Here is a 24,028-nt window from a genome sequence, read left to right on the forward strand (position 1 = left end):
GCATCCCTTAAGGTGTCTCTTACTATTACCATGTCCTATAATTAAGGTTGATTGAAACTACAACCATCTAGACAGTTCTGCTAGTGTCCTTTATAGAAGTTTGAGTTACTCTACTAGGTTAAGAATCATGGCCAGCTGAAGTGCTTGGTGAAAACAAAGATAATGCAGAATGGGCATTGGAAGAAGGTAGATATAAATAGCAGCTATAATCACACAACAAGTTAAAGAAATGAAGACCATAGTTGTCATGAGTACATCCTCCTTATTTTGTTATGAATGTGTGTGTGTATATGCATATATATGTACATATATGTTCATATGTGTGTGTGAATATATGCATACATATTAAGCAAATATCTGTTTTATTTTTCCTTTTATTCACTTTTCATGTGACATAAGATATATCGACTTTATAACATAGTATTTAAGTATATTTAGTGTTACATATAGTTTTTAAGTTATGAGATATCAAGGAGAAGTGTAGGTATCATTGAAGAACTTTACTTTTCTGGGGGGGGTTAATGCATTTTTGGTTGTACACTGGAGAGTTATATCATATTAAGCAGGACCATGACCTTGTCATTATCTTTATGTGAAGATTTCATATGTTTAAAAAGTATGTATGTGCTAAGTTGACAATGGGTAGACTTGTGATGGTTAATTTTATGTGTTGACTGGGTCACGGGATACCAAATACTTGGTCAAACATGACATTATTATTTCTGAGCGTGCTTTGAATGAGATTAACATTTAAGTCGGTAGACTGAGTAAAGGAAACTGCCCTCTGTAATGTGGGTCAGCGTTATCCAGTCAGTTGAAGGCCTGAATAAAACAAAAAGCTGATTCTCCTCCAAATAAGAGAGAATTATTGGTGTCTGACGGATTCAGACTGGCACACTAACTTTTGCTCTGCTTTTGGACTCAAACGGAAACATGAGCTCTTCCTTGGTCTTGAGTCTGCCAGCTTTTGGAGCGGAAATACAACACTGGCTCCTATCGTTCTCAGGCATTTGGACTCAGTCTAGAATTAAACCATAAGATTTCCTGGGTCTCCAGGTTGCTGAATCTCCGTGCAGATATTGGGAGGCACCATTGTCCATAATCACATGAGCCAATTCCTTGTTAAACAAAAAATCTATTTTTGTCTATATTACATATAATATAGACAGAAATATATTTATATAAATATATATTATGTATAGGCAGAAATATATATATTTGGCTATTTTCCTCTGGAGAACTCTGACTAATACAACCTCTGTTTTAATTAGAATACTTTTGATTACGTATCAAAGCAACCCTGAGTCAAACTGGCTTAAACTTCATTACACAATAAGGACAGGCAGCACAACTTTCAGGACTGGTTCATTCCCTGGCTAGCATTTATGCATATCTTATCAAAGATGCAGAATTTATTTTATCTCTCAAATCTATCATGCTCATAGTCAGTTTCATCTTCAAACTGTAGCTCATACTGCAAGTAATCCTGTTATTACCCAAACACAATCATATCCAGGGGAAGAAGCTAAAATATTTTTTTCTGTGTCCATTGATATTAATGATTACAATTTTTTTCCAGAAGCTTATTAGACAACTTCTCTTCATGACTGAAGAATTGGGGAGTTGGGTCTCATACAATTACTGGTATCAGTTCTATTGAAATAAATTGGTGTTGGATAAGATTCTGAGAATACGAACTCATGCATGATTATTGAATAACTGACAAAAATTGTGATTCTTTTAGGAAAGAATGAGTAGGTAGGTGCAATACACAAATTGACTACATCCTGTAGTCCTTAGTTTCTCTATTTATAAAATGGGTGGAGTAATAGTGTCTACTACATAAGCTTTTCCTGAATGTTAAATCTGATTCTGTAATTAATAAAAAGGCTTATCCCCATGATCGATGCATAATATCTACTTGATAAGTGTTAGTTACCATTCATTGAAAGACCAGTATTTTATTTTCCATTATGTACCACTTAACTAGGAATCTGTAAGGAAGAAAATGATGGGGAGAGAAGAAGAGGGAAAGAGGAAGAAGGTTTCTACCTTTCCTTTATACTTACTAATTTATTGTTACCAATCCTGAGATTAAATATTAACTGATAATGTTACACAAACTATTTTCACTGAGAAGGACAGATTATTTCTCAAAATCAGGTTTTCCAAATGGGCATTTTATTAATTTCCTATTTTTGAATAATTCTGGGTCTATTGAACGTATTTGTAAATCCTCAAAGTAATTATTTGCTTGTGACAAACATCATTCTCATGCTCACACTCCTCTATTTGAAGTACATAGGTAAACGTTCCTGTTCATTTCAACCATAATTAAAGGAATTTAAGGTAAAGTGTAGAAAATGCTTCTTAAATTTAAGGTAGGACATAATAAATAATGTCTATAATCATTCATTAATTATGAAAATCCCAAAAGACAATTGGTTTACTCAATTTATATATAATGCTTTTTAAATCTTAGAAACTAACATTAAATTTAGTCGAATTACATAGAGGAATACAAAATTAATATATATTTATAACAGTTATCTATTAATATGCTTTGAGTGAAATGAAAGTGATTCTTAGACATTATGCATTTTGATGATCATTTACATCTTTATTTTAAAATCTTGAACGACTTAGAAACTGGTTTATATTAAAAGCCATATGTAAATGTTTAGCAACATTAATAAAATAAACAATAAAATAAACCTTGAGAATTATATATTGTGTATGTACTTCTTCCATTAGATAAACTTTTAAACATCTCTAACTGTCTGACTATAGTTTTTACTTTTAATGAGTTCTTCTTTAAATTACTTCAAGACCTTCCATAAATCGCAGTGTTGAGACAATGATCATCAATGAATCCTAAACCTATTAGGCGAATGTTTGTGGGAGAACAGGTCATTAACATCATCTCAAAGTATCTCCAAAGATTGCTTGCATCTTAGCGTATACAATAAGAAGTACACAACATTAACTGTGCAGAATTTTTGTGGGAAAAAAATGAAAACATTTGGCCTGAGCATAATCATGAAGAGACAATAAGAAAATATCCAGAATATGTGAAATTCCGTAAAACTACTGGTTGGACTCTAAATTACTGTTATGAAAAATAAGCAAAAGGGAAAGATTCCTCTTCTAGCTAGAAATAGATAAAAAAGAATAATTAAATACATTGTGTGAACCTTATTGGATACCAGATTATAGAAAACCACCACCAACAAAAACAATGCAAATTTTAAAACTCAACAGATATGTAAGGCATTTAAGAACAATTGTAAAATTTAACTATGGACCTTGTATTAGATAATTTTACTGTTTTTATTTTCTTAGTTATGATAATGATTTTATGGTTATTAAAAAAGTCCTTAGGAAATGTACATTGAACAATTTAAGAATGAAGTTTCAAAATGTCTGCAATTTATTTTTAATAGTTACACATCACTTGTATACACACAAAGGGAAACATAAATACAGCAAAACACTAAATATTGAATAATTTAGAGAGAGAGTTTAAAAGGGTTCATTAACATTAACATTTAATTTGTTTTTTAGATTTGAAAATTTCTAGAACCAAAACCTGGAAATAAAATCAGTTGTTAATGAAAACCTGAATAGTGTTTGTTCTGCAATTTTATATTTTTGGTTCTTCTGATTGTAGCAATCCTATGCAGATATAAATATAATGTATTACATTATCCTAGAAAAGTGTCAATAATAATCCTAGAAAGGCAATCTCAAGAAAGTAGAAGTATAAATATAGTGACAATAAAGAACACATTTAAATTCTCTATGTTTAAATGCAGTGTTTATATGCAAGTGTATAGTAATGAGTTCGTAATGTGTGTAATATTTTACATATTTTTTCTCTTCCTTAAGATGACTAAAGCATTTCAGACAATTTGATATATTACATTTGTGACTTTAAGAGGATTTTTATCAAAAAGTTATAAATTTTTAAATATCTTAGGACATTTTGATTCTGTTTTTATTCATTAAATACGATGTGTATAAATATTTAGAGAAATATTGATTCAGCCTGAACAACATGGTGAAATCTCGGCTCTACAAAAAATATGAAAATTAGCAGGGTGCGGCAGCACATGCCTGTAGTCCCAGCTAGGCAGGAGGATCAGCTGAGCCCAGGAGGTTGAGGCTGCAGTGAGCCATGTTTGCACCACTGCACTGCAGCCTGGGTGACAAAGTACAAAGTGAGACCCTGTCTAAAAAAAGAAAACAAACAAACAAACAAACAAACAAAAAGAAAGAAAGAAAAAAGAAAACAAAAAAGAAGAAAAATACTGGTTGAAGTTGAAAGGCATAATAATTTTATTATGGGCTTATAAGATTAAAATTGCACAACAAACAATAGTAACAAAATACATAGAAAGTAAGGACAATGTCACAAATCTAATCAAGATATAAATCAAGATATAGTCAACATATAAATAGCATATAACTCATCTCTTAATGTTCTAGTTTTATTTCTTGAAAAAAGCTTGCTGAAATTTTGCATTGATATAGTAAAGGTCAATTTGGGGAAACTGACATTTATTCAGTACTCGTTCCAAAGCAAGAACATTTTAGTCATCCCTCAGCATTTGAGGGGGATTGGTTCTGTGACCCCCACAGATGCTCAAGTTCCTTGTATAAAATGGCACAGAACTTGCCTGTAAGTTATGCAATCCTTCTGTCTACTTTAAATCATCTCTAGCATACTCTGTACTGTACACCTAATACAGTGTGAATACTGTGTAAACAGTTGTTACACTGTGTTGTTTTCTATTTGTATTATTTTTATGGCTGGCGTTTTTGTTGGTTTTATTATATTTGTTGAATATTTTTGATCCATGGTTGGCTGAATCTGTGAATGCAGAACTCATGGATCTAGAGGGCAGATTATATTTAATTTCCCATTTTATTAGGTTATCTTTAATAGCATTTAATGGAATCTTCTGTAATTTTTCTCAGCAGTGTTTAGTGTTTTCTGGGAAGGAGTCTCATACACTTTAGTTAGATTTATTTCTAAACATTTGGTGAATTCTGGTACCATTTAAATAGTATAATTTTTATATTTTGTTTTGTAATTTAGTTTGCCACTGCAGAGAGATATAGCTGGGTTGTACACAATGACTTTTTGTATCTAGCAACATTTAAGGAAGAAAACACACACACAAACGCACAAACCTCACTTGTATGATTTGCCAGTTTTTCTCTAGGATATTTGCATCTATTTTTATGATAAATATTGTTATGTAATTTTATTTTGTTATATTATTTTCAAGTATTAGGATAAATATCATGCTGGTGTCATAAAAAATAATGCTTAAGAATTACATATGATTTTTGTTATTTTTTCCTTAAACATTTGGTAGAATTCACAAGTAAATTCATCTCATTCTGAGGATCTCTTTGTGGAAAGGTTCTAACTAGAATCAATTTTTAAAATAGATATAGTATTCAAATTATCTGTTTCCTTGGTATAGTACATTTTAAAAAAGAATTTGTTGACTTTAAGTTTGTAAATTAATTGATATTAAAATGTTTCAAATATCTGATTTTAAGATGTGTAATTTCATTTGTTGTGTCTTCTTTTCATTTCTGATTTTGGTAGTTTGATTTCTTCTCTCCCTCTGCATTTATTCCCTTAATTGGTCTCAATAATAAATGTAATATAGCTTTACAAATAACTAATTTTTATATTCTCTATGGTATGTTTCTATATTTAATCAATATCTGCTTTTATGTTTGTGTGTTATATACTTCCTTTCTTCCTTTGAGTTTAGTTAGCTTTTCCTTTTCAAAATTATTGGAATAGATACTAAAAACATTGACTTTTCCATGTCTGATTTCCTGTACATTTAAAGTTATACATTTTATTTTAATCACAGTTTTTGCTATATCCCAAAAGTATTTGATATGTCTGATTTTTTATTATGATTCAGTTTAAAATACCTTCTGACTTTTATTTTACTTTCTTCTTTGAAACAACATTATTTAAAAGTTTATCTTTTCATGTCTAAAATTTTCAGATTTTTTGATTATCTTCTGCTTATGGACCCAACATATGTCAATTTTGGTAAATGCTGTTTGTGATTTTGTACGGCAGTTAAATTCTTTTGTGAGTTGAATATAGTATTATATATATGTCAATAAAGACAGGTTAGTTGATTTTGATTGTCAGATCTATATCCTTATTGATATTTTTGTCTGCATGTTCTAAAAGTTATTGAGCAATGCATGTTAATTTTTTTCATTACAATTATGGGAGTATTATGGATTTACCTATTCCTGTTTTTGGTTCTGTCAACTTCTTCCTTGTAAATTTCAAGCTTATGTCATTAACTTTTTATATACTTCTGGTTGTTTGAATTATTCATTATCAGAATATGGAAATTATTTTCTCTCATAATTCTCTTTCCTTAAAGTTGACTTTTCCTCATATTAGTAGAGCTTACACCATGTTTTTATTGGTAAGCATTTTCTTAGGATTTTACTATCTATTCTTTTAAGTTTTCTTTAATCTTCTTTATATTTAAGATAGGTCTCTTATAAGCAGCTTATATATATTTTAATCCAGTCTGATAATCTTTGTATTACAATTGGAAAAATTAATCTGTTTATATTTAATATAATTACGAACAATTTGAGTTTTAATCTTATTTTTTGTTTCTTATTTGTCCCACCTATATACTTTTTCACTGTATTTTTTGCTCTTTTTGGATTAATTAAATGTTTCTATTATTTCATTATCCCTTCTGCATTAGATGCTGATGCTCCCCTTCTTAGTTATCCTTTTCTGGGCAGGTGTGCCAAACTCCTATCTGCTGTGAATGTAGGTTTCTCATGGCTTGAAGCTACACGCTTCTCAGAATTGCTCTCTGCAAGTTGGGATCTACATGGATCAAAATGCCTGGGACATTAGCTAACCTTAGGTCAACAGCAGCCAATCACTGGCTGACATGGCAGCATACAAAAACCTAGTCCCTTAACTTAAAGTTGGGATAAATCTGTCATCATTATGCTCAAGAATACCAGGTGGGATCACCTTGAAGCTAAGGTACTCCTGAAACTACACCTTTGCTTTGTTTTCTCCTCTGTACTTTCCCACTTTCCTCATGCTTCACAGGTTTACTTGCAGTTACTTCCTCAACACTCACTTCCACAGAATTCTCAACTAAGGCGCTACTTCTAGAGATGCCAACTTAAGACAATCTCTGAGGCTACATATTATTCAATCTTTTACTTTCCTCTTACCAGTTATCCAAGAGTTTACAATATTCATTCTCAACTGTTAGATAAATTAATAATCTTAGATATTTTCAATATATTTAAAAATAATTCCATTTACTAAGTTAGTAATTTTACAATGCAGAGTGCAATGCATATATCTTAGAGCATTTTAACTTCACTGACCTTTCTTATTCTTTTGGTCTTATTTTGTCATGCGTACTAATCATAACTCATTTTAAAATTCAGATGCCTGTCCTTCTTGATATCATTTTTGTTATTTGTTCTATTAGCTATTGAATGAAGCATACTAAAGTCTTTGCAATAAATTATTTCCATAGGAATATCACCTCAGACTCTGCTTCTGTAAAATCTGACCTAAGACACAATTTTTAGCATATCTGTTAAGTACTCTTATTTTTTATGCAATCAATGTTCATTTAGGTTTACTTTCTCATTTCTTCTTTCTAGTAGGGACACGGGTTTTCAGACGTTCAGTTAGAACCCAAGAAGTAAGATATACTAATGCAACCATCTGATTGATCAGCACTATGTAGCTGCTACTTTATTCAGAGGAGGAACTTTCCATGCTCATTCCAAGGCACAGTCGAGTGTCCACTAAGGAAAAGGATAATGCTTATTCTCTTTTGTTCTGGCTCTGACATTCCCTGTTCATGCCTTCTGACAGCCATGTCCCATTGATAGCAGCAGCTTTCAATTGGATATTGAGGTAAACTGAGAATTTTCATTTTTCTTGAACAACTAATTGGTTGTGGATATGGGAATAAATGAAGAGGTTAGAGGTGTGTCTTCATGACAGTTTATTTTGCACATACACAAGTATTTTTGTGAATTGAAAACTCATCTAATTTTTTCTTAGAAGAATTAGTGTTCTTTTTTGCAGCAGCAGCATTTTATTTTAGAGATTTTTAAGCATCTTCCCAGGGGCCATTAGGATAACCTACATCTTTCACAATTTACCATAGTTGAAGAGGGCAGCAATGATCTACCAACCCAAGAAATATGGTTGACATGTCTTGGCCTCACGGAAATTCACTGAGGCTATTTTGTTAGGGTCATTGTACTCTGCAGCTTACATTTCATCAGCCTACTCCTCTAGACATATGACACTGCAGAAAAGGGAAAATAAGTGTTTATCTCACAGATGTCTGTTCTATGTCTTGTTACAAAGAGGTCACTACAAGTAGGAGACTAAACTCAGATTCATAAACAACATACTGTTTTCTAGAAACCAAGCAAACATGAACATTTCTGAAAGCTATGTAAGTCAGTATTAATTGTCCATAAGGCACTAACCGTAAAATATGAATATTATATAAAACCAGTTTTAAAATCTTGAGAGTCAGTACGAACTGACTTTTCATAGGAACATAAAGTATAAATTTAAATGTTTTTGAAAAGCACTTTACTAATTTTTAAATATATGAAGTAGAGGGAAGGAATGAGGCTGGAAATCTTATGAAAATAAATGATTTCTGTATTAACTAATAATTGCATCTAAGGTGCTGAGAGAGTTAATAATCACTAATGCGCATGTGATATACTTTGAAATTCTTTTGCTGGTTTTCCAATTGTTTTGCTTCAGATCCTGATGATATGTAATTTTGATTAAAAAGAAGGAATAATCAGGTTGCTTTCTATGCCAAGTTTGTTCTTATCTGGTTGCTATGACAATCCCCTTTGACAGTTATTTTTTTTTTCTCTTTTGTGGATTTATCTCCTTTTGATGTTATAAAAAGAGTTTTTCTAGGTAAGGAGTTTGATTTCTTTATGCTTAAAGGATTTTTAAGAAATAAAAAAAAAGCTTTTAGTTAAAGCCTCCACATTCCAGGGTGTCATGTCTTATTTAAGATTTAAAATGAAAAAGTTGATCTCTTGTAAAAAAAAAAAAGAAAAAGAAAAAAAGAAAAAGTCTTTGGAAAACCTAAAATTTTATTTCTTCCATATTGTATGAACTAATTGCATCCCCTGCCATTGTTCTATTCACATAAAGCCTTTTTTATTTGATTTTGTGTTATTATTTTAAACAATGAAATACTTCTCTGGAGCTCTACTTCATCAGGAAAGCTGGATTTTGAAGAAGGGAATGCTAGACTCTGAGTTAGAAACCAAATTCCTGTCCAGATTCCGTCACTGCAAATTGATTGGACCTTAAAAATATCACCTGACCCCTGTGAGCTCCGACTTTTTCTTCGTAAAAAGGAAGTTGTTAAACCACATGGTTCCTTCTGATTGTAAAACAATGGAACTGCTTGGAATCCCCTTTCAATTGAAATATTGAAGTTATCTTCTTACAGCATTTAAAAAAATAATTTTCTTTGGGTCTTGTATGAAATGATAATAAATTAGGTCTACAAATATTTATTTGGTTTTTTTTAGATACTAAGCATATGGTCCAATTCCTCCTGGTAAAGTTGCATTAATTTTTTCAAGGAGCCGTAATGTACACAAATACGTCATTCGTGTAGAGAACATAGGTAACTTTCGTTGATTTAAAACAGAAGATAGTAATAATTAGATGGCAGCATAATGAGCGGATTCCATTCAGATGTTTCCAAATATACTTCCTAGGTGATTTGCTAAGTAGTAGTCACTAATTTAGTGTTCTCAAACCTTAGCATGCATCAGTGTCACCTGTAGGGCTTGTTAAACTACCGTTATCCTTTAAAATGGTTTCTGACTCAGTTTGTCTGGGTATGGTGGGATAATCAGCATTTCGAATAAGTTCCTAGGCCATACTTATGCTGCTGGTTATTGTTCTTCAGCCATCGTTCAATAACCACTAGGCTGTTCAATCTGTAGGGTTCTTTAAAAGTTGGAGGCATTTCCTAAATGGTAGCTAGCTATGGAGGTATGAATATATGTTTTAGGTAGCCATATGTTGTGTTGCTCACATCTTTGTGGATTACATAATACTTTTTGTTGAATGAAAAATTGGTTGTCATTCTCATGTCTGTTTTGCAGAAGAAACATGACTTAGTGTTGGATTTCTAAGGCCATATGGTATGAGGACAAAAATTCTTATCTAGGTGTATGTATCCTGGAATTATGAAAATATAGGACAGTCATATCTAGAACTCAATTATTGTGTGTTTATTAAAAACAAATTCACTTGAAACCTTTTTATAATGAATTGTATAAATGTATTTGAATTCTAATTATGATTTTTGTGGGATATTTACCATACATAAATCAATGATTTATTATTACTTCAAATAATAACATTGGTCTCCTCTGAAGAAAAAGTGTCTCTGTAGTTGACTTACAGACGTGGTATATTTTAGGACTTCAGTTCTAATGTACGTAATTTAGATAGGTATATACATTTCCATATATCTTGATATTTCACACTAGGTACCCTGATCATTTGTATTTCTTTTTTCATTCATATATTAATAGTTTTGTAGTCACCTTAAAGGACAAGTCATTTTTTTTTTTTTTTGCTAGTCTTAGTGATTCAGAAACACTAGCCAAAACAGGAAGGAATATTATATTTAATTTAGTAAATCCTTTACAAAATGCACAATGAAAAGTGAGCTCCAAGCAAACGTAAATATCATTTAAATTGTGAGGCCTAGCTTGAATTAAAATTCAGCTATTCTGATATGCAGGTCAGTTTTTTTTGCTACTACTTCGTAATATTTATTGGACTTCTGTTATCATTAGATGATATAGATGTTTTCTTTTCTTCCCTCCAGATCACTGGAGAGTCCATAACCACCAAAACAGAGATCGGCTATCCCTTAACACATGACTTAGGTGTATACTGTAGAAGGTCTGGTTCAGATTTAAATGTTATGCAAGGGTACGTGCACATGTTCATAACTATGTATGACCTAGGGACTTTACATTTGTATCCATCTCCATTCTGGAGTAACTTGATATGTCTCTAATTAATATCACATTTCACAATAAGAGTGCTCTCTCTCATATTTCTACTGTGGTAAATTTATGAATAGCAAACCTGATTTGATTATCCTCTGTGATAGATTACACAAATTGGGACAAGTTCTTCTCCTCTACATTCTCTGCCTATGTGACCTTTGGCTCTTCCATCAAGGAGTATAATGTATTGTCCACCTTTTAAATCACTGCTGGCCTTGTGGCTTGCTTTGGCCAACAGAATGTAGCAGAAGTGACACTGTACAAGTGAAAGACTCTGCATAACCACCAGGCGAGGAGACCACGAATAGCCTGCTGAAGGACAAGAGGAGAGTCAGAGCACTCCAGCTGACAGCCAGCCTGCCCCTCTGCAACACTTCAGCTAACCACAGACACAGGAGCGAGTCCCACCAAAGCCAGCTAACACCATTCGGTGGAGCCCAGTCTGAACTGCCAATTTAAAAAATCACGAGCTAAATAAATGATTATTGTTCTAGGCTACTAAGTTGTGGGATGGTGTGTTATGCACCAATGAATAACTGATGCATAAATTTTCTGAAATAAATTCACAATTGTCTTTCCATATCTACCCTCTCCTTTGTTTTAGCAATTTGACTTGCTGAGCTTTCGTGAGGTACATGGCAGTAACAATACTTTTCAGAGGCTCTTATGGCAATATGTGCTTATGTAATCCGGCTAATGGATTGGAAGAACTAAAGTGAAAAATTTCCAGGTGATTTGCTTCTATTTCCTCTTCCTACCTGATTACTGGCTACAGCACAGACATGGAGATCTTCATTTATCTTCTTTTTTAGGTGGAGTCTCACTCTGTCACCTAGCTGGAGTGCTGTGGCCTGATCTTGGCTCACCGCAATCTCTGCCTCTGGGTACAAGCGATTCTCCTGGCTCAGCCTCTCGAGTAGCTGAAACTATAGGCACACGCCACCATGCCCAGCTAATTTTTGTATTTTTAGTAGAGATGGGGTTTCACCATGTTGGCCAGACTGGTCTCAAACTCCTGACTCAAGTGATCGGACTGCCTTGGCTTGCCAAAGTGCTGGGATTTCAGGTGTGAGCGATCAGGCCCGGCCTAGATCATTCTTTTCATAGTGTGAATGAAGACAACACTCTAGGCGCAATAAGAATGAAGGAGTCTGGCCTCCTGAGTGACTCATAGAGGACGGTCACTCTCGCTTCATGGGGCAACTCAGACCTTCAGGCAAGAGAAAATCTCTTACCTTCTATCCATCTCATAGTTATTGCTACAGTTTTCTTTGTTAAAGCAAAATAGTATATACTTTTTTATTGATAAAAACTCAAACTGTATTAATCTTAGAATGAAAAATCACATGACTAAAAGTGATAAAATTTATTAAGGTATATCTTTTGAGTTGTTTATCCTACTCTACACCCTACAGTAGAGCTGAATTCTATGAAAATAGTTTAATAGTCACAATGTATCATGAACTATGCTCCAGGCACTGGGCTAAGCACTTAAATTAAGTGAGATTATAAATATATTTCCAAACAAATTTATAAGAATCTGATGCATAAATTAAGGCTCCTACCAGATAAGTAACTTACCGGATCCACATATGATTAAAAAGTAGAATAATTATTTGAACCCAGGTATTTTTGGCTGTAAAACCATAAACTAGGTGGTCAGTGAGGTTCAAACTTTGCAAAACTTTCTTTGCTACAGCTATTTAAACAGTGAAGCTCAAGAAAAACATTTTAGGCTGGGTGATAGCTAAAGGAATTTTTTAGAAGATAGCAATGAATTAAATTGCTATTTTTATATGTTTTATTTGCATATTTGCTTTGTAAGTTTTTATTTGCCTTACATTTTTCTAAGTAATTATCAAAATTTTCCATTTCCCTATACAGTGCCTGTTTAATAAAACCTATTTTTTTTTTGCCATAGGTATTTTCTATGATCTTAATAAGCAGCTTGACATCCTTGTTCCAAGATGGTAACAAGGAGAGCAAAACAATTGGATATACCATTGTTGATTGTGCTTAATTGAATTGTACATTTCAAGAATTTTATACAATTATTGCAACTTAGAGATACAATACCTCTAAGTATTGATAAAGATTAAAACTGAGTGGGACTGGATCTTGAGCAAGTTGGACACATTGCAGTCAGAGCTAATTCGTAACATTCTAATCAATTGTGCTGCAATTGCATGACAACTTCTCAAGAGCCGTTGAATTTTGAGATGGAAGTCTGAGCCTAGTATTATTGTGGGGACTGTAAGAGTGTATATGTGTATGTGAACGTGTGTATGTGTGTGTGTGTGTCCAAACACATCCATTTATCTACTCTGATTATCAATATAAAAATCCAACCATAAAAATCTGTTGTTTTTGTCTATTAGGTATCACAATGGAATTGCACAATCTGGCTCAATTAGCTATTCCGTTCAGGGCCTTCCTATTGTGGCAGGTCAGGTTTCTGGAACATTGTCAGAGCTGGGACAGAAGGCTTTAACAACACCGGCTGGTGCTGTGAACAAAAGCTTATTGGGTTTATACAGTGTTTTTCATCACAGGGTATCAGTTAGCCTCAAAGGGGAATACAGAGCTCCTATTCACAGCTCAAGAGAATGCTTTTCTTTTCAGAGCCCAGCATGTGACTCACCTATATTCAATGTCATATGGACCACCCTCCTCTTCAATCCTAGAAGGGCCAGAAAAAGTGATTTGCTATGTGACATCTCCAAATTCCCTTTGCCCGTTTTGTAAGTGTGAGAGAGAGTTCTATAGAATCACATCTGGAAGAGATTGTGAAATGTGCATTGCAACTGAGTCCAAAAATTGGTTTCCTTTAGAAATATATCAGAAAGTTCTTATTCAGTGGAGATAAGGACAAACAGTGATGCAAGCCAAATGGAGCTATTTAGGGAGAGCATGTAGCTGTTTCTCTGGAGAAGCTACATTTTTAGCAGGACAGCCCTCAGAAAACATGATGATTATTTTGACAAAATAATCCTCATTTTCTTTACAAGGATCTTCATGGACGACTGACTGGCTTATTAATTGAGTGTGTGGTGTGGTGTGGTATGTGCGTGTGCGTGTGTGTGTTTAGATTTCTGATCTCTCTGAGGGTGGTTCTTCCAGGCAGCTAGTGAACCTAATTCCTCGTCATCGCTTTCATTTCCCTCACCTCAGACATGTCCAAATCTATTCTACGTATCGTGGTAGTGTTGTGGAAAATGCAACCCGACAGGAATATTTAAAATTCGCAGAGCTGCACCATGGGAACTGGGGTGACTTGTGCAGGCTGCTGGCCTTGCGACGTGCAGAGCCCGGCTTCTTATGCTCATGCTGAGAACATTGAGGACTCAGGCCTTGCAGGTAAGACTCCCATTAGTTCCTGTCAGACCATTCCAATACAAACCAACAAATAAACAAGAGCCTGGCAGGGAAAAGAAAACCAGCAGCACTGGCTGTGTGGTATTGCTGGATGCTGGAGCACACACACAGCTGCGTAGGCTTTGTTTCACGGTACAGAGTAAATCTCAGGAAATGTCCTCATAAAAGACAAAGGACTAGCACAGGGGAGTCTTAAATAAGAGAAATAGACTCTGAAAGGTGTCAGTATAAGTGGTTTTGAACAAAGGAAAGTGAAACAATGTTCGCCTTAAGAATCTGAATTATCTCTTGTTTTCCTAATTGAGTAAATGGAAAAAAAAAAAGAGACAAGAATAAAAAAGTGCTTACTTAAGTTTGTAGAAAAGATGAAGTTCTGAGACCATGAATACTGGGAGAGAGAAGAATGAAAAGAAATTTTAATTTGGCATTCACTAATCTGAAATCGTGTCTATAAAATGCTACCATTTTCAGTAAATGATGACAATTTTTTTCTTCCATTTTATGAACAGTTCCCAGAAAATTAATTATTAAATGCATACATTTAATGCACATAAGTGTCCATTATGCACAAGATACTTCATTGCAGTGGTATATATTATTAAGGCCCTCCTGTAATTCAAACAGAACCTTAGAATTTGTATAATAATAGTTGTGGGCCTAATTCTATCATGAGTTACTATGGGCTTTGAATAAATTACCTAGAGAAAAGGATGGACAAAATTACCTTGGATGTTCTTTTCAGCTTTAGAGTCGGATAATTTCTAAAAGTAAATGGTGGCCTCACAGCGAATCCTGATTCTACAATCCACTACAGTGTCTGTATTCACTCTTCTGTTTGAACATACCTAACCTATCAATCTTTTCAGTCCCTTCTGATACTTTCACACCCAATAATATTATCTGGTTTTTATTCTCACCCTCTTCCCCTGAATGTCTTCCTAATGGATGTGAGATGAAAAGGACTGCAAAGTCAGTGCATGTACAGTATTCAAACTAGGTAGAAAATAACAATGTGAATATTCCATCAATGGTACCTCGGCGGTATCTTGTTCATACTCATTTATTTTAGAAATATATCTGCAAACCAGAATATTTTATATACTGTGTATATTTGGGATACATTTCTGTTATATACTGTACACTGTATAATACATATTTCTCAACATAAGATACAATGGATGTTTATATAGTAGCCGATCATTTATTTTGCATGACTATGATATTGTTTGGATTAATGATGAAATGTAAACAACTTAACTCCAAAAGATTAAATGATTGAAACAGCAGATCAGATTCAGCCAGATCATCTCCTCTATGCTTTCTCCTTTTTTTCTTTCCATGTTATGTATTAGGAAATGGGGAACAGGCATGGTGGCCCACACCTGTACTCCCAGCACTTTGCAAGGCCAAGGTGGGTGGATCACCTGAGGTCAGGAGTTCAAGACCAGCCTGGCCAACATGGTGAAACCACGTCTCTACTAAAAATACAAAAATTAGCAGGGTGTGGTGGCACATGCCTGTAGTCCCAGCTACCTGAGATGCTGAAGCAGAAGAATCGCTTGAACCTGGGAGACAGAGATTGCAATGAGCTGAGATCATACCACTGCACTCCAGCTTGGTCCACAGAGCAGGACTCCATCACAAAATATATATATCTCTCTCTCTCTCCAATAAATTTGTACAAGATAAATTCAACTCTATAAATATTATATATGGACAAAATACATAAATTATCAATAATTATCAAAATTCATGTCATCAGTGAGAATATCATGCCATCATTACTATCCTTCATTAAGATAAAAATGCCCTGTTGTTATCAGTAGATTCAGACTCCAAAACATCACAGCCTGGTCACTCACAAACCCAGTGGATTGTTGTGCATTATCTCAAATTGTTCTTCAGTTTTTTTATACCAGTGCACTTCAAAAACATATGATTATTTTTTGAAAAACATTTTACAGTCATTTTATTGTTTAGATAATTTTGAGTAGACTCCTGGATATAGATTTATTCTTACCACTAATATTTATCTTTTCCTTCAAGATCAGAACTTTGAATTTAAGTTATAAATGATACATTTTTTTGTTACATTATGCGTAGGGCTTCATACAAAATAAAGATGATTCAAAATGAATGCAAGTAAAGATTGCTGGTGAAATGCTATGTCCTACATGAGAAACACAAAATGTTAGTGACCAACATTTTATTTTCTGCTTATCCTGCTTAGTAGAGCAGATTGTCATCACAGAAATTATTCATCAAATTAAGGAAATATTGTTGGTTTAACAGTTTTAGAGAAGACCAGACATAAGTGCTAGATGCTGTGTAACGGGAACCACTAAGACATTTTCCTCCCCACAACCCTCACAGGCTGAATACCGAAGATTGATTTATTATCATATAAACCCTGGCACAGATATTTCCCATATTAGTTACATAGATAGCAGTGAGAAACATGAGGTAAAAGATGATTAGATCAAATGATACAGTACATTCTTCTCAGGGAAATAACAAGTGTTCATTAGAGGTAAATGGCCTAATGGCATCAGTGAAGAATTATTTCTTGAGTTATTAGTTTACATTTGGTCTATCTCTATTTTTTCTTCTTTAAGCAAGTAACTAGGCAGAAAAGGCCTGAGATGGAATAACACCACCACCACCACCACCAACAGCAACAAACAGAGAAAAATACCATGTAGACAGCAGGAAGAGAGACTTCTGGTAAACTAAAAACAAGCTGACGGTCAGCTTTTACCCACATGTAGCAGAGATTCATGTTCAACTGGTGACAGTCTCCAGGCGAGATGGTAAGTCCTCAGACAGCTGCAGGTGGCGTCATTGGAGGCAGAACTCTAGACGTAGGGATTGCAAACATTGTAACAAAAGTTCACACCTTAAGCATAGAAGCAGCAGAATTATCCGAAGAGTTCAGCAGGGATAAAGAGTCTTGTACTGATAACAGCGTAGAAAGCTGCGTCCTCACTGAAGGAGGTAAGATGGTGCCAGTGATTTTTGCTATATGAGGCTCAAGAAGTTTTGTACTTGGGGAGAAAATTTTAGTAATGCCTAAGATGGAATTTTATGCTAGCCTTTATTTTAAATACATACAAAGAATATGATAAATATAAATTAAAAGCTTGAGTTTATAAACCAAGATTCACATCTGCTGTCATGCCTGATATAGATCAAAAAACCATTGAGTCTGGAGCTGATGAGTGTCTAGAAGAGTTTCATGAAGAAGATATGTCCTGAAATGAAATTAACATACTCATGGAATGGCCTGACAATGTTGGTGTTCAAAATAGAGGCTAAATGCTCCCTTTTGGAAATACAGAATTTATGTTTCATGGACAATTGAAATCAAGATCATAATTAATTATTCATAAAAAGTTTGATAATGCTATTATGCAGCGAGAACACTTCATTTTCTAATCTGTATTGTATAGCCACAGTCTTAATGTGCTTTGACAAAAATACCTATTATTAAGAAGAAAATCATCATACAGTTATAAGCCACTGAAACTTAAACTTAAAAGATGTCTAATCCAGTTCAAAACCAGTGCAGAAATCCTCTTAACAACACTCCTGAAAGATAGCATCTCTTTGAACACTATTCCCAATGGATAGCGTATCTTTGAGTGTATCCCTATCAGGGATATGGAACTTGGAAGTAAGAGCAGCAAGTTATTGGAAGTGGACAGAAGATTCCAGTATTGCAACTATTTCATACAAAGAGAGACTGGCAGGCAAAGAGAAACTGAATGGCATCACTTGCAAATGTTAGACCATAGACGTATTTTCCATTCTGGCAATCCTCTACTTCTGTATGATCAGTTTTGTTTGGGTCTTTACACTTCCCAATCAAATTTTGCTATAATGTCTAACAATGTGCTCCAGCTTAGAAATTTCTCATTTAAAATTTCACTTTCTATAAAGTTGTTTTATTTCATAAATTTTAAAATTTGAAATTCCAAACAAAAATAATTCAGTGATGAATCATTTATGTTTGGCTTTCTCTATTTGTTCCATGCTTTTCCCTGTATTTATTTGGGCCATCCTATTAAGGATTCACAATATATATCGAAAAAAGGCCATTACCTTTTATGTCATTTGTAAGTAATCTCAGATTTCACTACCTATACTAGAAAATATCTTAACAGACTTCTTTCTTATTTTTATTCTCTAGTGAAAGAACACTATTTTCCGGTTACTATATGTGCATATAATTGGCTTACATACTCTGACAGTTGTGTGGCTAATGCATTACTATGTTGGCCTAAAAGTAAGGAGGCTACTCCCCTGTATTTTCGTTGTTATGTTGCTACATATATGTGAAGTGAGCCCTGCCTGACAAGTGAGGTAATTTATTGGTCATCATACTGCCTGTACAATCCATTGCATTTGATTAAGGCCAGCTATTCAGATTAAAGACTGGAACCAAGAGGAGCTTTGAAATGGGTCTTTTGGATCGGGTGGTGGGTCACAAAGGATACAGGGAAACCAAAGAATTGCTTGGAATGGTGAGAAAATACCCTCACTCCCCACAGATAGGCAGGCAGCAGGAAGGGAAAAAAGCCAAGAAAGGTGCCTGTGATGTTGTCACAGACTTTCAGGGCTAGAGTAACTGATGTTGGATCAGAGCTTTGAAAACTTTGAAAACAAAGTTGTGAGTTTTTAGCAATTTCTGGAATCATTGTGAGTTTTTAGCAATTTCTGGAATCAGCTGCTCTTGGCTATTTGTTCATTGAATTTATAGGATTCCTTTCTATTAACTCCAACATTAAAATAATTTCTTACAAATATCTGTAATCACCAACATAAATTCTTGATACTTCAGTATTTTAATATTTTTTTGATACTGATTTTCTTTGTGTTCATGGAGAATAAATGCCATTTTTCCTGTTGTTGAGAACTGTTCTTTTTCAGGCTTCAAAGTCTGTTTCTTGATCTAGCACCATCTGTCCATCAAATAGAGAACATGAGTTGATGGGTGCAGCACACCAACATGGCACAAGTATACATATGTAACAAACCTGCACGTTATGCACATGTACCCTACAACTTAAAGTATAATAATAATAAATAAATAAAAAAAAATAGAGAACATGAAGATGTAAAAGTTTATCTCCTGTAGTACCTGTCAAAAGGTTATATCCGTGTGTCAGAAGATTGTAAACTGCTGTCATTTTTCATACTTCCAATGGCTTAAGGAATTCCTGAGTATTGAACACAATCATTCAATGACATTTAATAACATCGAGTAAAATGCGACATGTTAATATGCTTAGCACAGTGCTTGCAACAAGTGAAAATATTGTCACTGTCATTTTCATTATTTATTAACCAAATGAGAAAAGACATGAGAAGAATATTCACATAGTTAATCAGAAAGCGACAACTCATTTCCACTTGCATATCAGGAGGTTTTGAGAATCTTTGGAAAGTGATGATAAGGAATGTGTATTGCTGTTTGGGAGACAGTTCTATTATAGTGTAAATAAATTGACTAAATTTGCCATCATGGGTTCTAGGTACAAAAGTTAACACCATTAGTAGTTAGGGGACTTTGAAGTGCATTCCCAAGCTCCTTGAGCCTGTTTGTCCACTTACATTCTGTGGAATACCTCACAGGACCGTTGTGACAGGGAACTGAGGAAATTCAGGAGCTCGGGAAACATTACATGATTTATTTGGTGGAAGATTTTGCCTCAACTTTTGAAGTGCCCAGTGACAAAAAATGAGCATCAGTTGAACTCATGTGATTATGTCATACCTTTATTTTTAGTTACTTTAGAGGACAATCCAAATTAGAAATTAAGATTTGAGTTTTAATCCATAGCATATAATAAATGAACTTGGAACTAAAAAAAAATTCAGAAAAACATCAATAAATAACTATACAGGTCCCTCTTAACACCTAAATTCAAACCAGCAATTACCTTTGAAAGCTAAAGAAGCTGGTGTTTAGAGTCAAGGCTTGGAGAGATTTGTCAACCCTAAAAGTAACTAAGTGAAACGCCTGAAGGCTGATGAGGCAGAAATACGTTGCCAGAAAAAATATGGAATAGCCAGGCAGATTTGAATTCCAGACAAGCAGCAGCATTTTAGTGTATGTCCCGTGAAATGTAATTGGAGTACACTGACACTACAAAAGTGCTTTTGCATTATGCCTCATGCAATATCTGGGACATTCTTATACTAGAAAATTATTCATCAATTATAGGAGTTCAAATTTAGGAATGATCTATCTTTGTTGTCGTTGCTTTTGGTTAAATCTGGTTACCTTTGGCAGGAGGAGAGACTTAACATTGAGTGGAATCACTGCATATTCCCAAATGATTCTTCTTTCTGTCATAAATTCAGGCTATAGTAATGGTCTGTAAAGCACACTCTGAAGAAAAACCCTATTGTTTTCTCAGGAGAAAGCTGAATCTGGAAGGCTAAGTCTCCAATGCATGTTTTGTTTGTAGTTCACAATACAGACAAGGCCTCGTCGCACAAAAGCTGCTGTCATCCACCTTATTGATTTCTAGGCTTCATGGTCTTTTGTCCCTTTGCACACACCGTTTTTCCTGTCTTAGTTTTCCAGAAACATCCACTTCTGCTTGTTTGAATTCTACCTTTATTTCAAGGCCACACTTGCTCATTAACTCCTGTGGTAGAATGCGCAAAGGATTATCCCATAGGTCAAAGCACTTTTGAGAGTGAAAGCAGGTCACATTATTACACCAGGAGTATGGCTATACATTGAAACTCTTCCATTCAAACTAGCATTCATGGTCACCCTCCCTGTGACACTTTCCTGATCCCTTCCACACCACCATTGACTCTACCATTCGCAATCTCACTGCACCATGGACTTCTATAGCACACACTGATTGTCTGTAGCAAGTATTCTGCCATTTGGCATACATTACTTTACATGTATTATTACATACATTACCTTACATATTCTTCCATGTGAATGTTTGTCTTATTTCTCATTTCAAAATAGAGTGAAAATGTTGAAATGCGAAGTTATCTTACATTTTCTGTTTACAGAATCGATCACAGAAAAACCTCCTATAAAGGAGGCACACAGTGAATATTTGTTGACTAAAATATTCTTAAACTCCAGATCTACTGATGTATTTTAATAAATATAACAAAATTCATTATTACACAGCTATGGAGACATGATGGGTTTGGTCATATCACAGAACTTGTTATGGAAAAAGCTGATACATATGGTCATAGGCTGTGACACTAAGGGTCCTAATTTTCATTGTCAGCTTTTTCATGTATCCTATAGTACAACAAAAGAGTTTATATTGTTTTCATTTAAGCATGTTTAGGGCTACAATCAAGATGCATAAATTTATTTTGTACTTATTTTTATGGCTACTAGTAAACAGTAACTTGAATTTTGGAGTTGATAACTCTTAGTGTGGATACCATATTGAGGAAAGATTAACTTCTGTTTTCCTCTTTTGATATTCCTTTCTTCACTTTTAAATACTAAGTTTCTCTTAATGTGTGCTTTTTGGTATTTGAGTATGCATATATGTATGTATATTTCTATAGTCTCAGTGATAAATTTGAGAAAATGAATATAAACGAATGATGAGATTTTTATAATGTCTTCTTGTATAGTTAGTATAATTGCCATGAATTTGGCCAGGTGTAGCTAAATGATATTTCAGGCAAAGAACTAATAGAAAGCTTTTTACACAGTAATTTCCTGGGTAAGGTTCAACAAAATGAAAACTCATCAAAAGCCCTGCTGGGATTCCATCAGCAAGCATTTATTTGTAGTCGCATGTACACCTGCTTACATAGTAATAATACACTAGTGAGTTAAGTCACTATGCCAATGCAAATTAGCTTTACTTTGAATCTAACACTGGAATCTAGCAGATATTCTTACCAGACAAATGAATTACCACTAGATGGATAGAATAAACTGGAAAAAATTCTATAGCAGTTTTCTGTTTCTCTTGTTGCTTTAGTTTGTGGATAATCTTTTTTTAGAAAACCTTTCCCTCTGTAGCTCCCATCATTCAGATGAAGAATTTGCAGCAATACGCCTTGCTCCACTGGTGCAGCAATACTGAGCAATACAAGCATGCCATCTGCAATGTGGTTTTTCAGCCCAAGAGATACTGTGCTGTTTAATTCAAACTTAAAATCAATTCAGCAAATATTTGTAGTGGACCGACTCTGGAAGGCATTGTACTGGGTGCTGGAGGTAGAGGGAAGGTGTATAAGATAAGTAGGGTTACGTCCCGCTCTAAGAGATTTCTGATACAGTAATGGAGATGAGATAAACATACGACTATATGGCAAAGCACAAAACTGGAAAAGCCACAGGAGAGTCACACAAAGTACAGGACAGGAGAATAACTGAACCCAAGTCTCTCTAATTGGCAAAAGATGAGTACAGGAGATGGCTCATCAAATTGTCTCAAAGCTGGAAAGATTCAAATACAGTGAGGTGAAGGAGAGGGAAGAAGGGCCGTACTTTAATATAATGGGCACAGCATGAGTAAAAGAACGCAAGTGGGAAAGCAGAACGCCTGTTTGGGCAAATAGCCAGGATTCAGTTTAGCTGGAGGGTAGTGTGTTTCTTACAGTAGCAGCACAAGATGAGTCTGGGGAAGAAGGAAAATTCATAGATCTAATTATCAGACATTGTTTAAGAGTATAAATCATAAAGATACTGCCAGGCTGAGAAGCTAGGCATTCACTCCATAGGTAATGAGGTCTCACTTATTGAGATTTGTCTGTCTGTGTGTGTGGTGTGCGTGCAAAATGTAATTACATGGTCAGAGTGTTCAGAATGGAACTCAAGATACAACTTTGTAAGGGCCCCTTTGTAATCCAGACTTTATATTTTCCTGCTGGAAATATTCTAGCTGTATTTACCTAAAGAAACATAAAAGACATTTATGCCAGTATTGTCTAAACTTGCTTAATATGTAAAATTAACTCCCCACTTTGTTATTTTATTTCTTCTTCATTGGATGATATATTAGATTCCTAGGGCCGTCATATCAAAGTACTACCAACTGGTTGGTTCAAAATAATATAAATGTATTCTCTCTTCATTGTTGTGCCTAAAAGTCCAAAGTAAAGGTGTGGGCAAGGTTAATTCCTTCTGAGGGCTCAGAGAGAGAATATATTCCGTGCCGCTCTCTCAGCCCACGTTGATGGCCAACAAACCTTGGCATTCCTTGGCTTGCAGATGCATCACTCTACTCTCAGCCTCCATTGCCACAAGGTGTTCTTCCCGTGTCTCTGTGTCTTTGTCCAAATTTCCCTCTTCTTATAAGGACACACATGATAATTGGATTAAGATCCACCCTAGTGATGTCCTCTTAACTTGATTAAGCGTGCAACGGCCCTATTTCCAAATTGGATCCCATTCATAGGTATTGAGGGTTAAGACTTCAAAATATCTTTTTTGTTTGTTTGTTTTTAGGTGGGGGCAAAATTCAACCTGTAACAGATAATTATGTTTTTTCAT

At 34.4% G+C, this 24,028-nt stretch overlaps 1 long non-coding RNA gene across 5 annotated transcripts in view; it reads left to right on the top strand.

The window, feature by feature from the left end:
* LOC102130180 (uncharacterized) overlaps positions 1-19,440 on the top strand; it is a 167,866-nt gene extending 148,426 nt beyond the window's left edge. For 2 of the 5 annotated variants that reach the window (XR_006695937.3, XR_012431840.1), the window contains 3 exons: positions 11,750-11,875; positions 14,317-14,502; positions 15,873-19,440. This is a non-coding gene — a long non-coding RNA (uncharacterized lncRNA). The other 3 variants (XR_275035.5, XR_012431838.1, XR_006695939.3) reach the window with 3 other exon arrangements.
* The last annotated feature ends 4,588 nt before the right edge of the window (positions 19,441-24,028 follow it).

The sequence above is a fragment of the Macaca fascicularis genome, chromosome 2 (genome assembly GCF_037993035.2).
Source record: "Macaca fascicularis isolate 582-1 chromosome 2, T2T-MFA8v1.1".
In the NCBI taxonomy this organism is placed as follows: domain Eukaryota; kingdom Metazoa; phylum Chordata; class Mammalia; order Primates; family Cercopithecidae; genus Macaca; species Macaca fascicularis.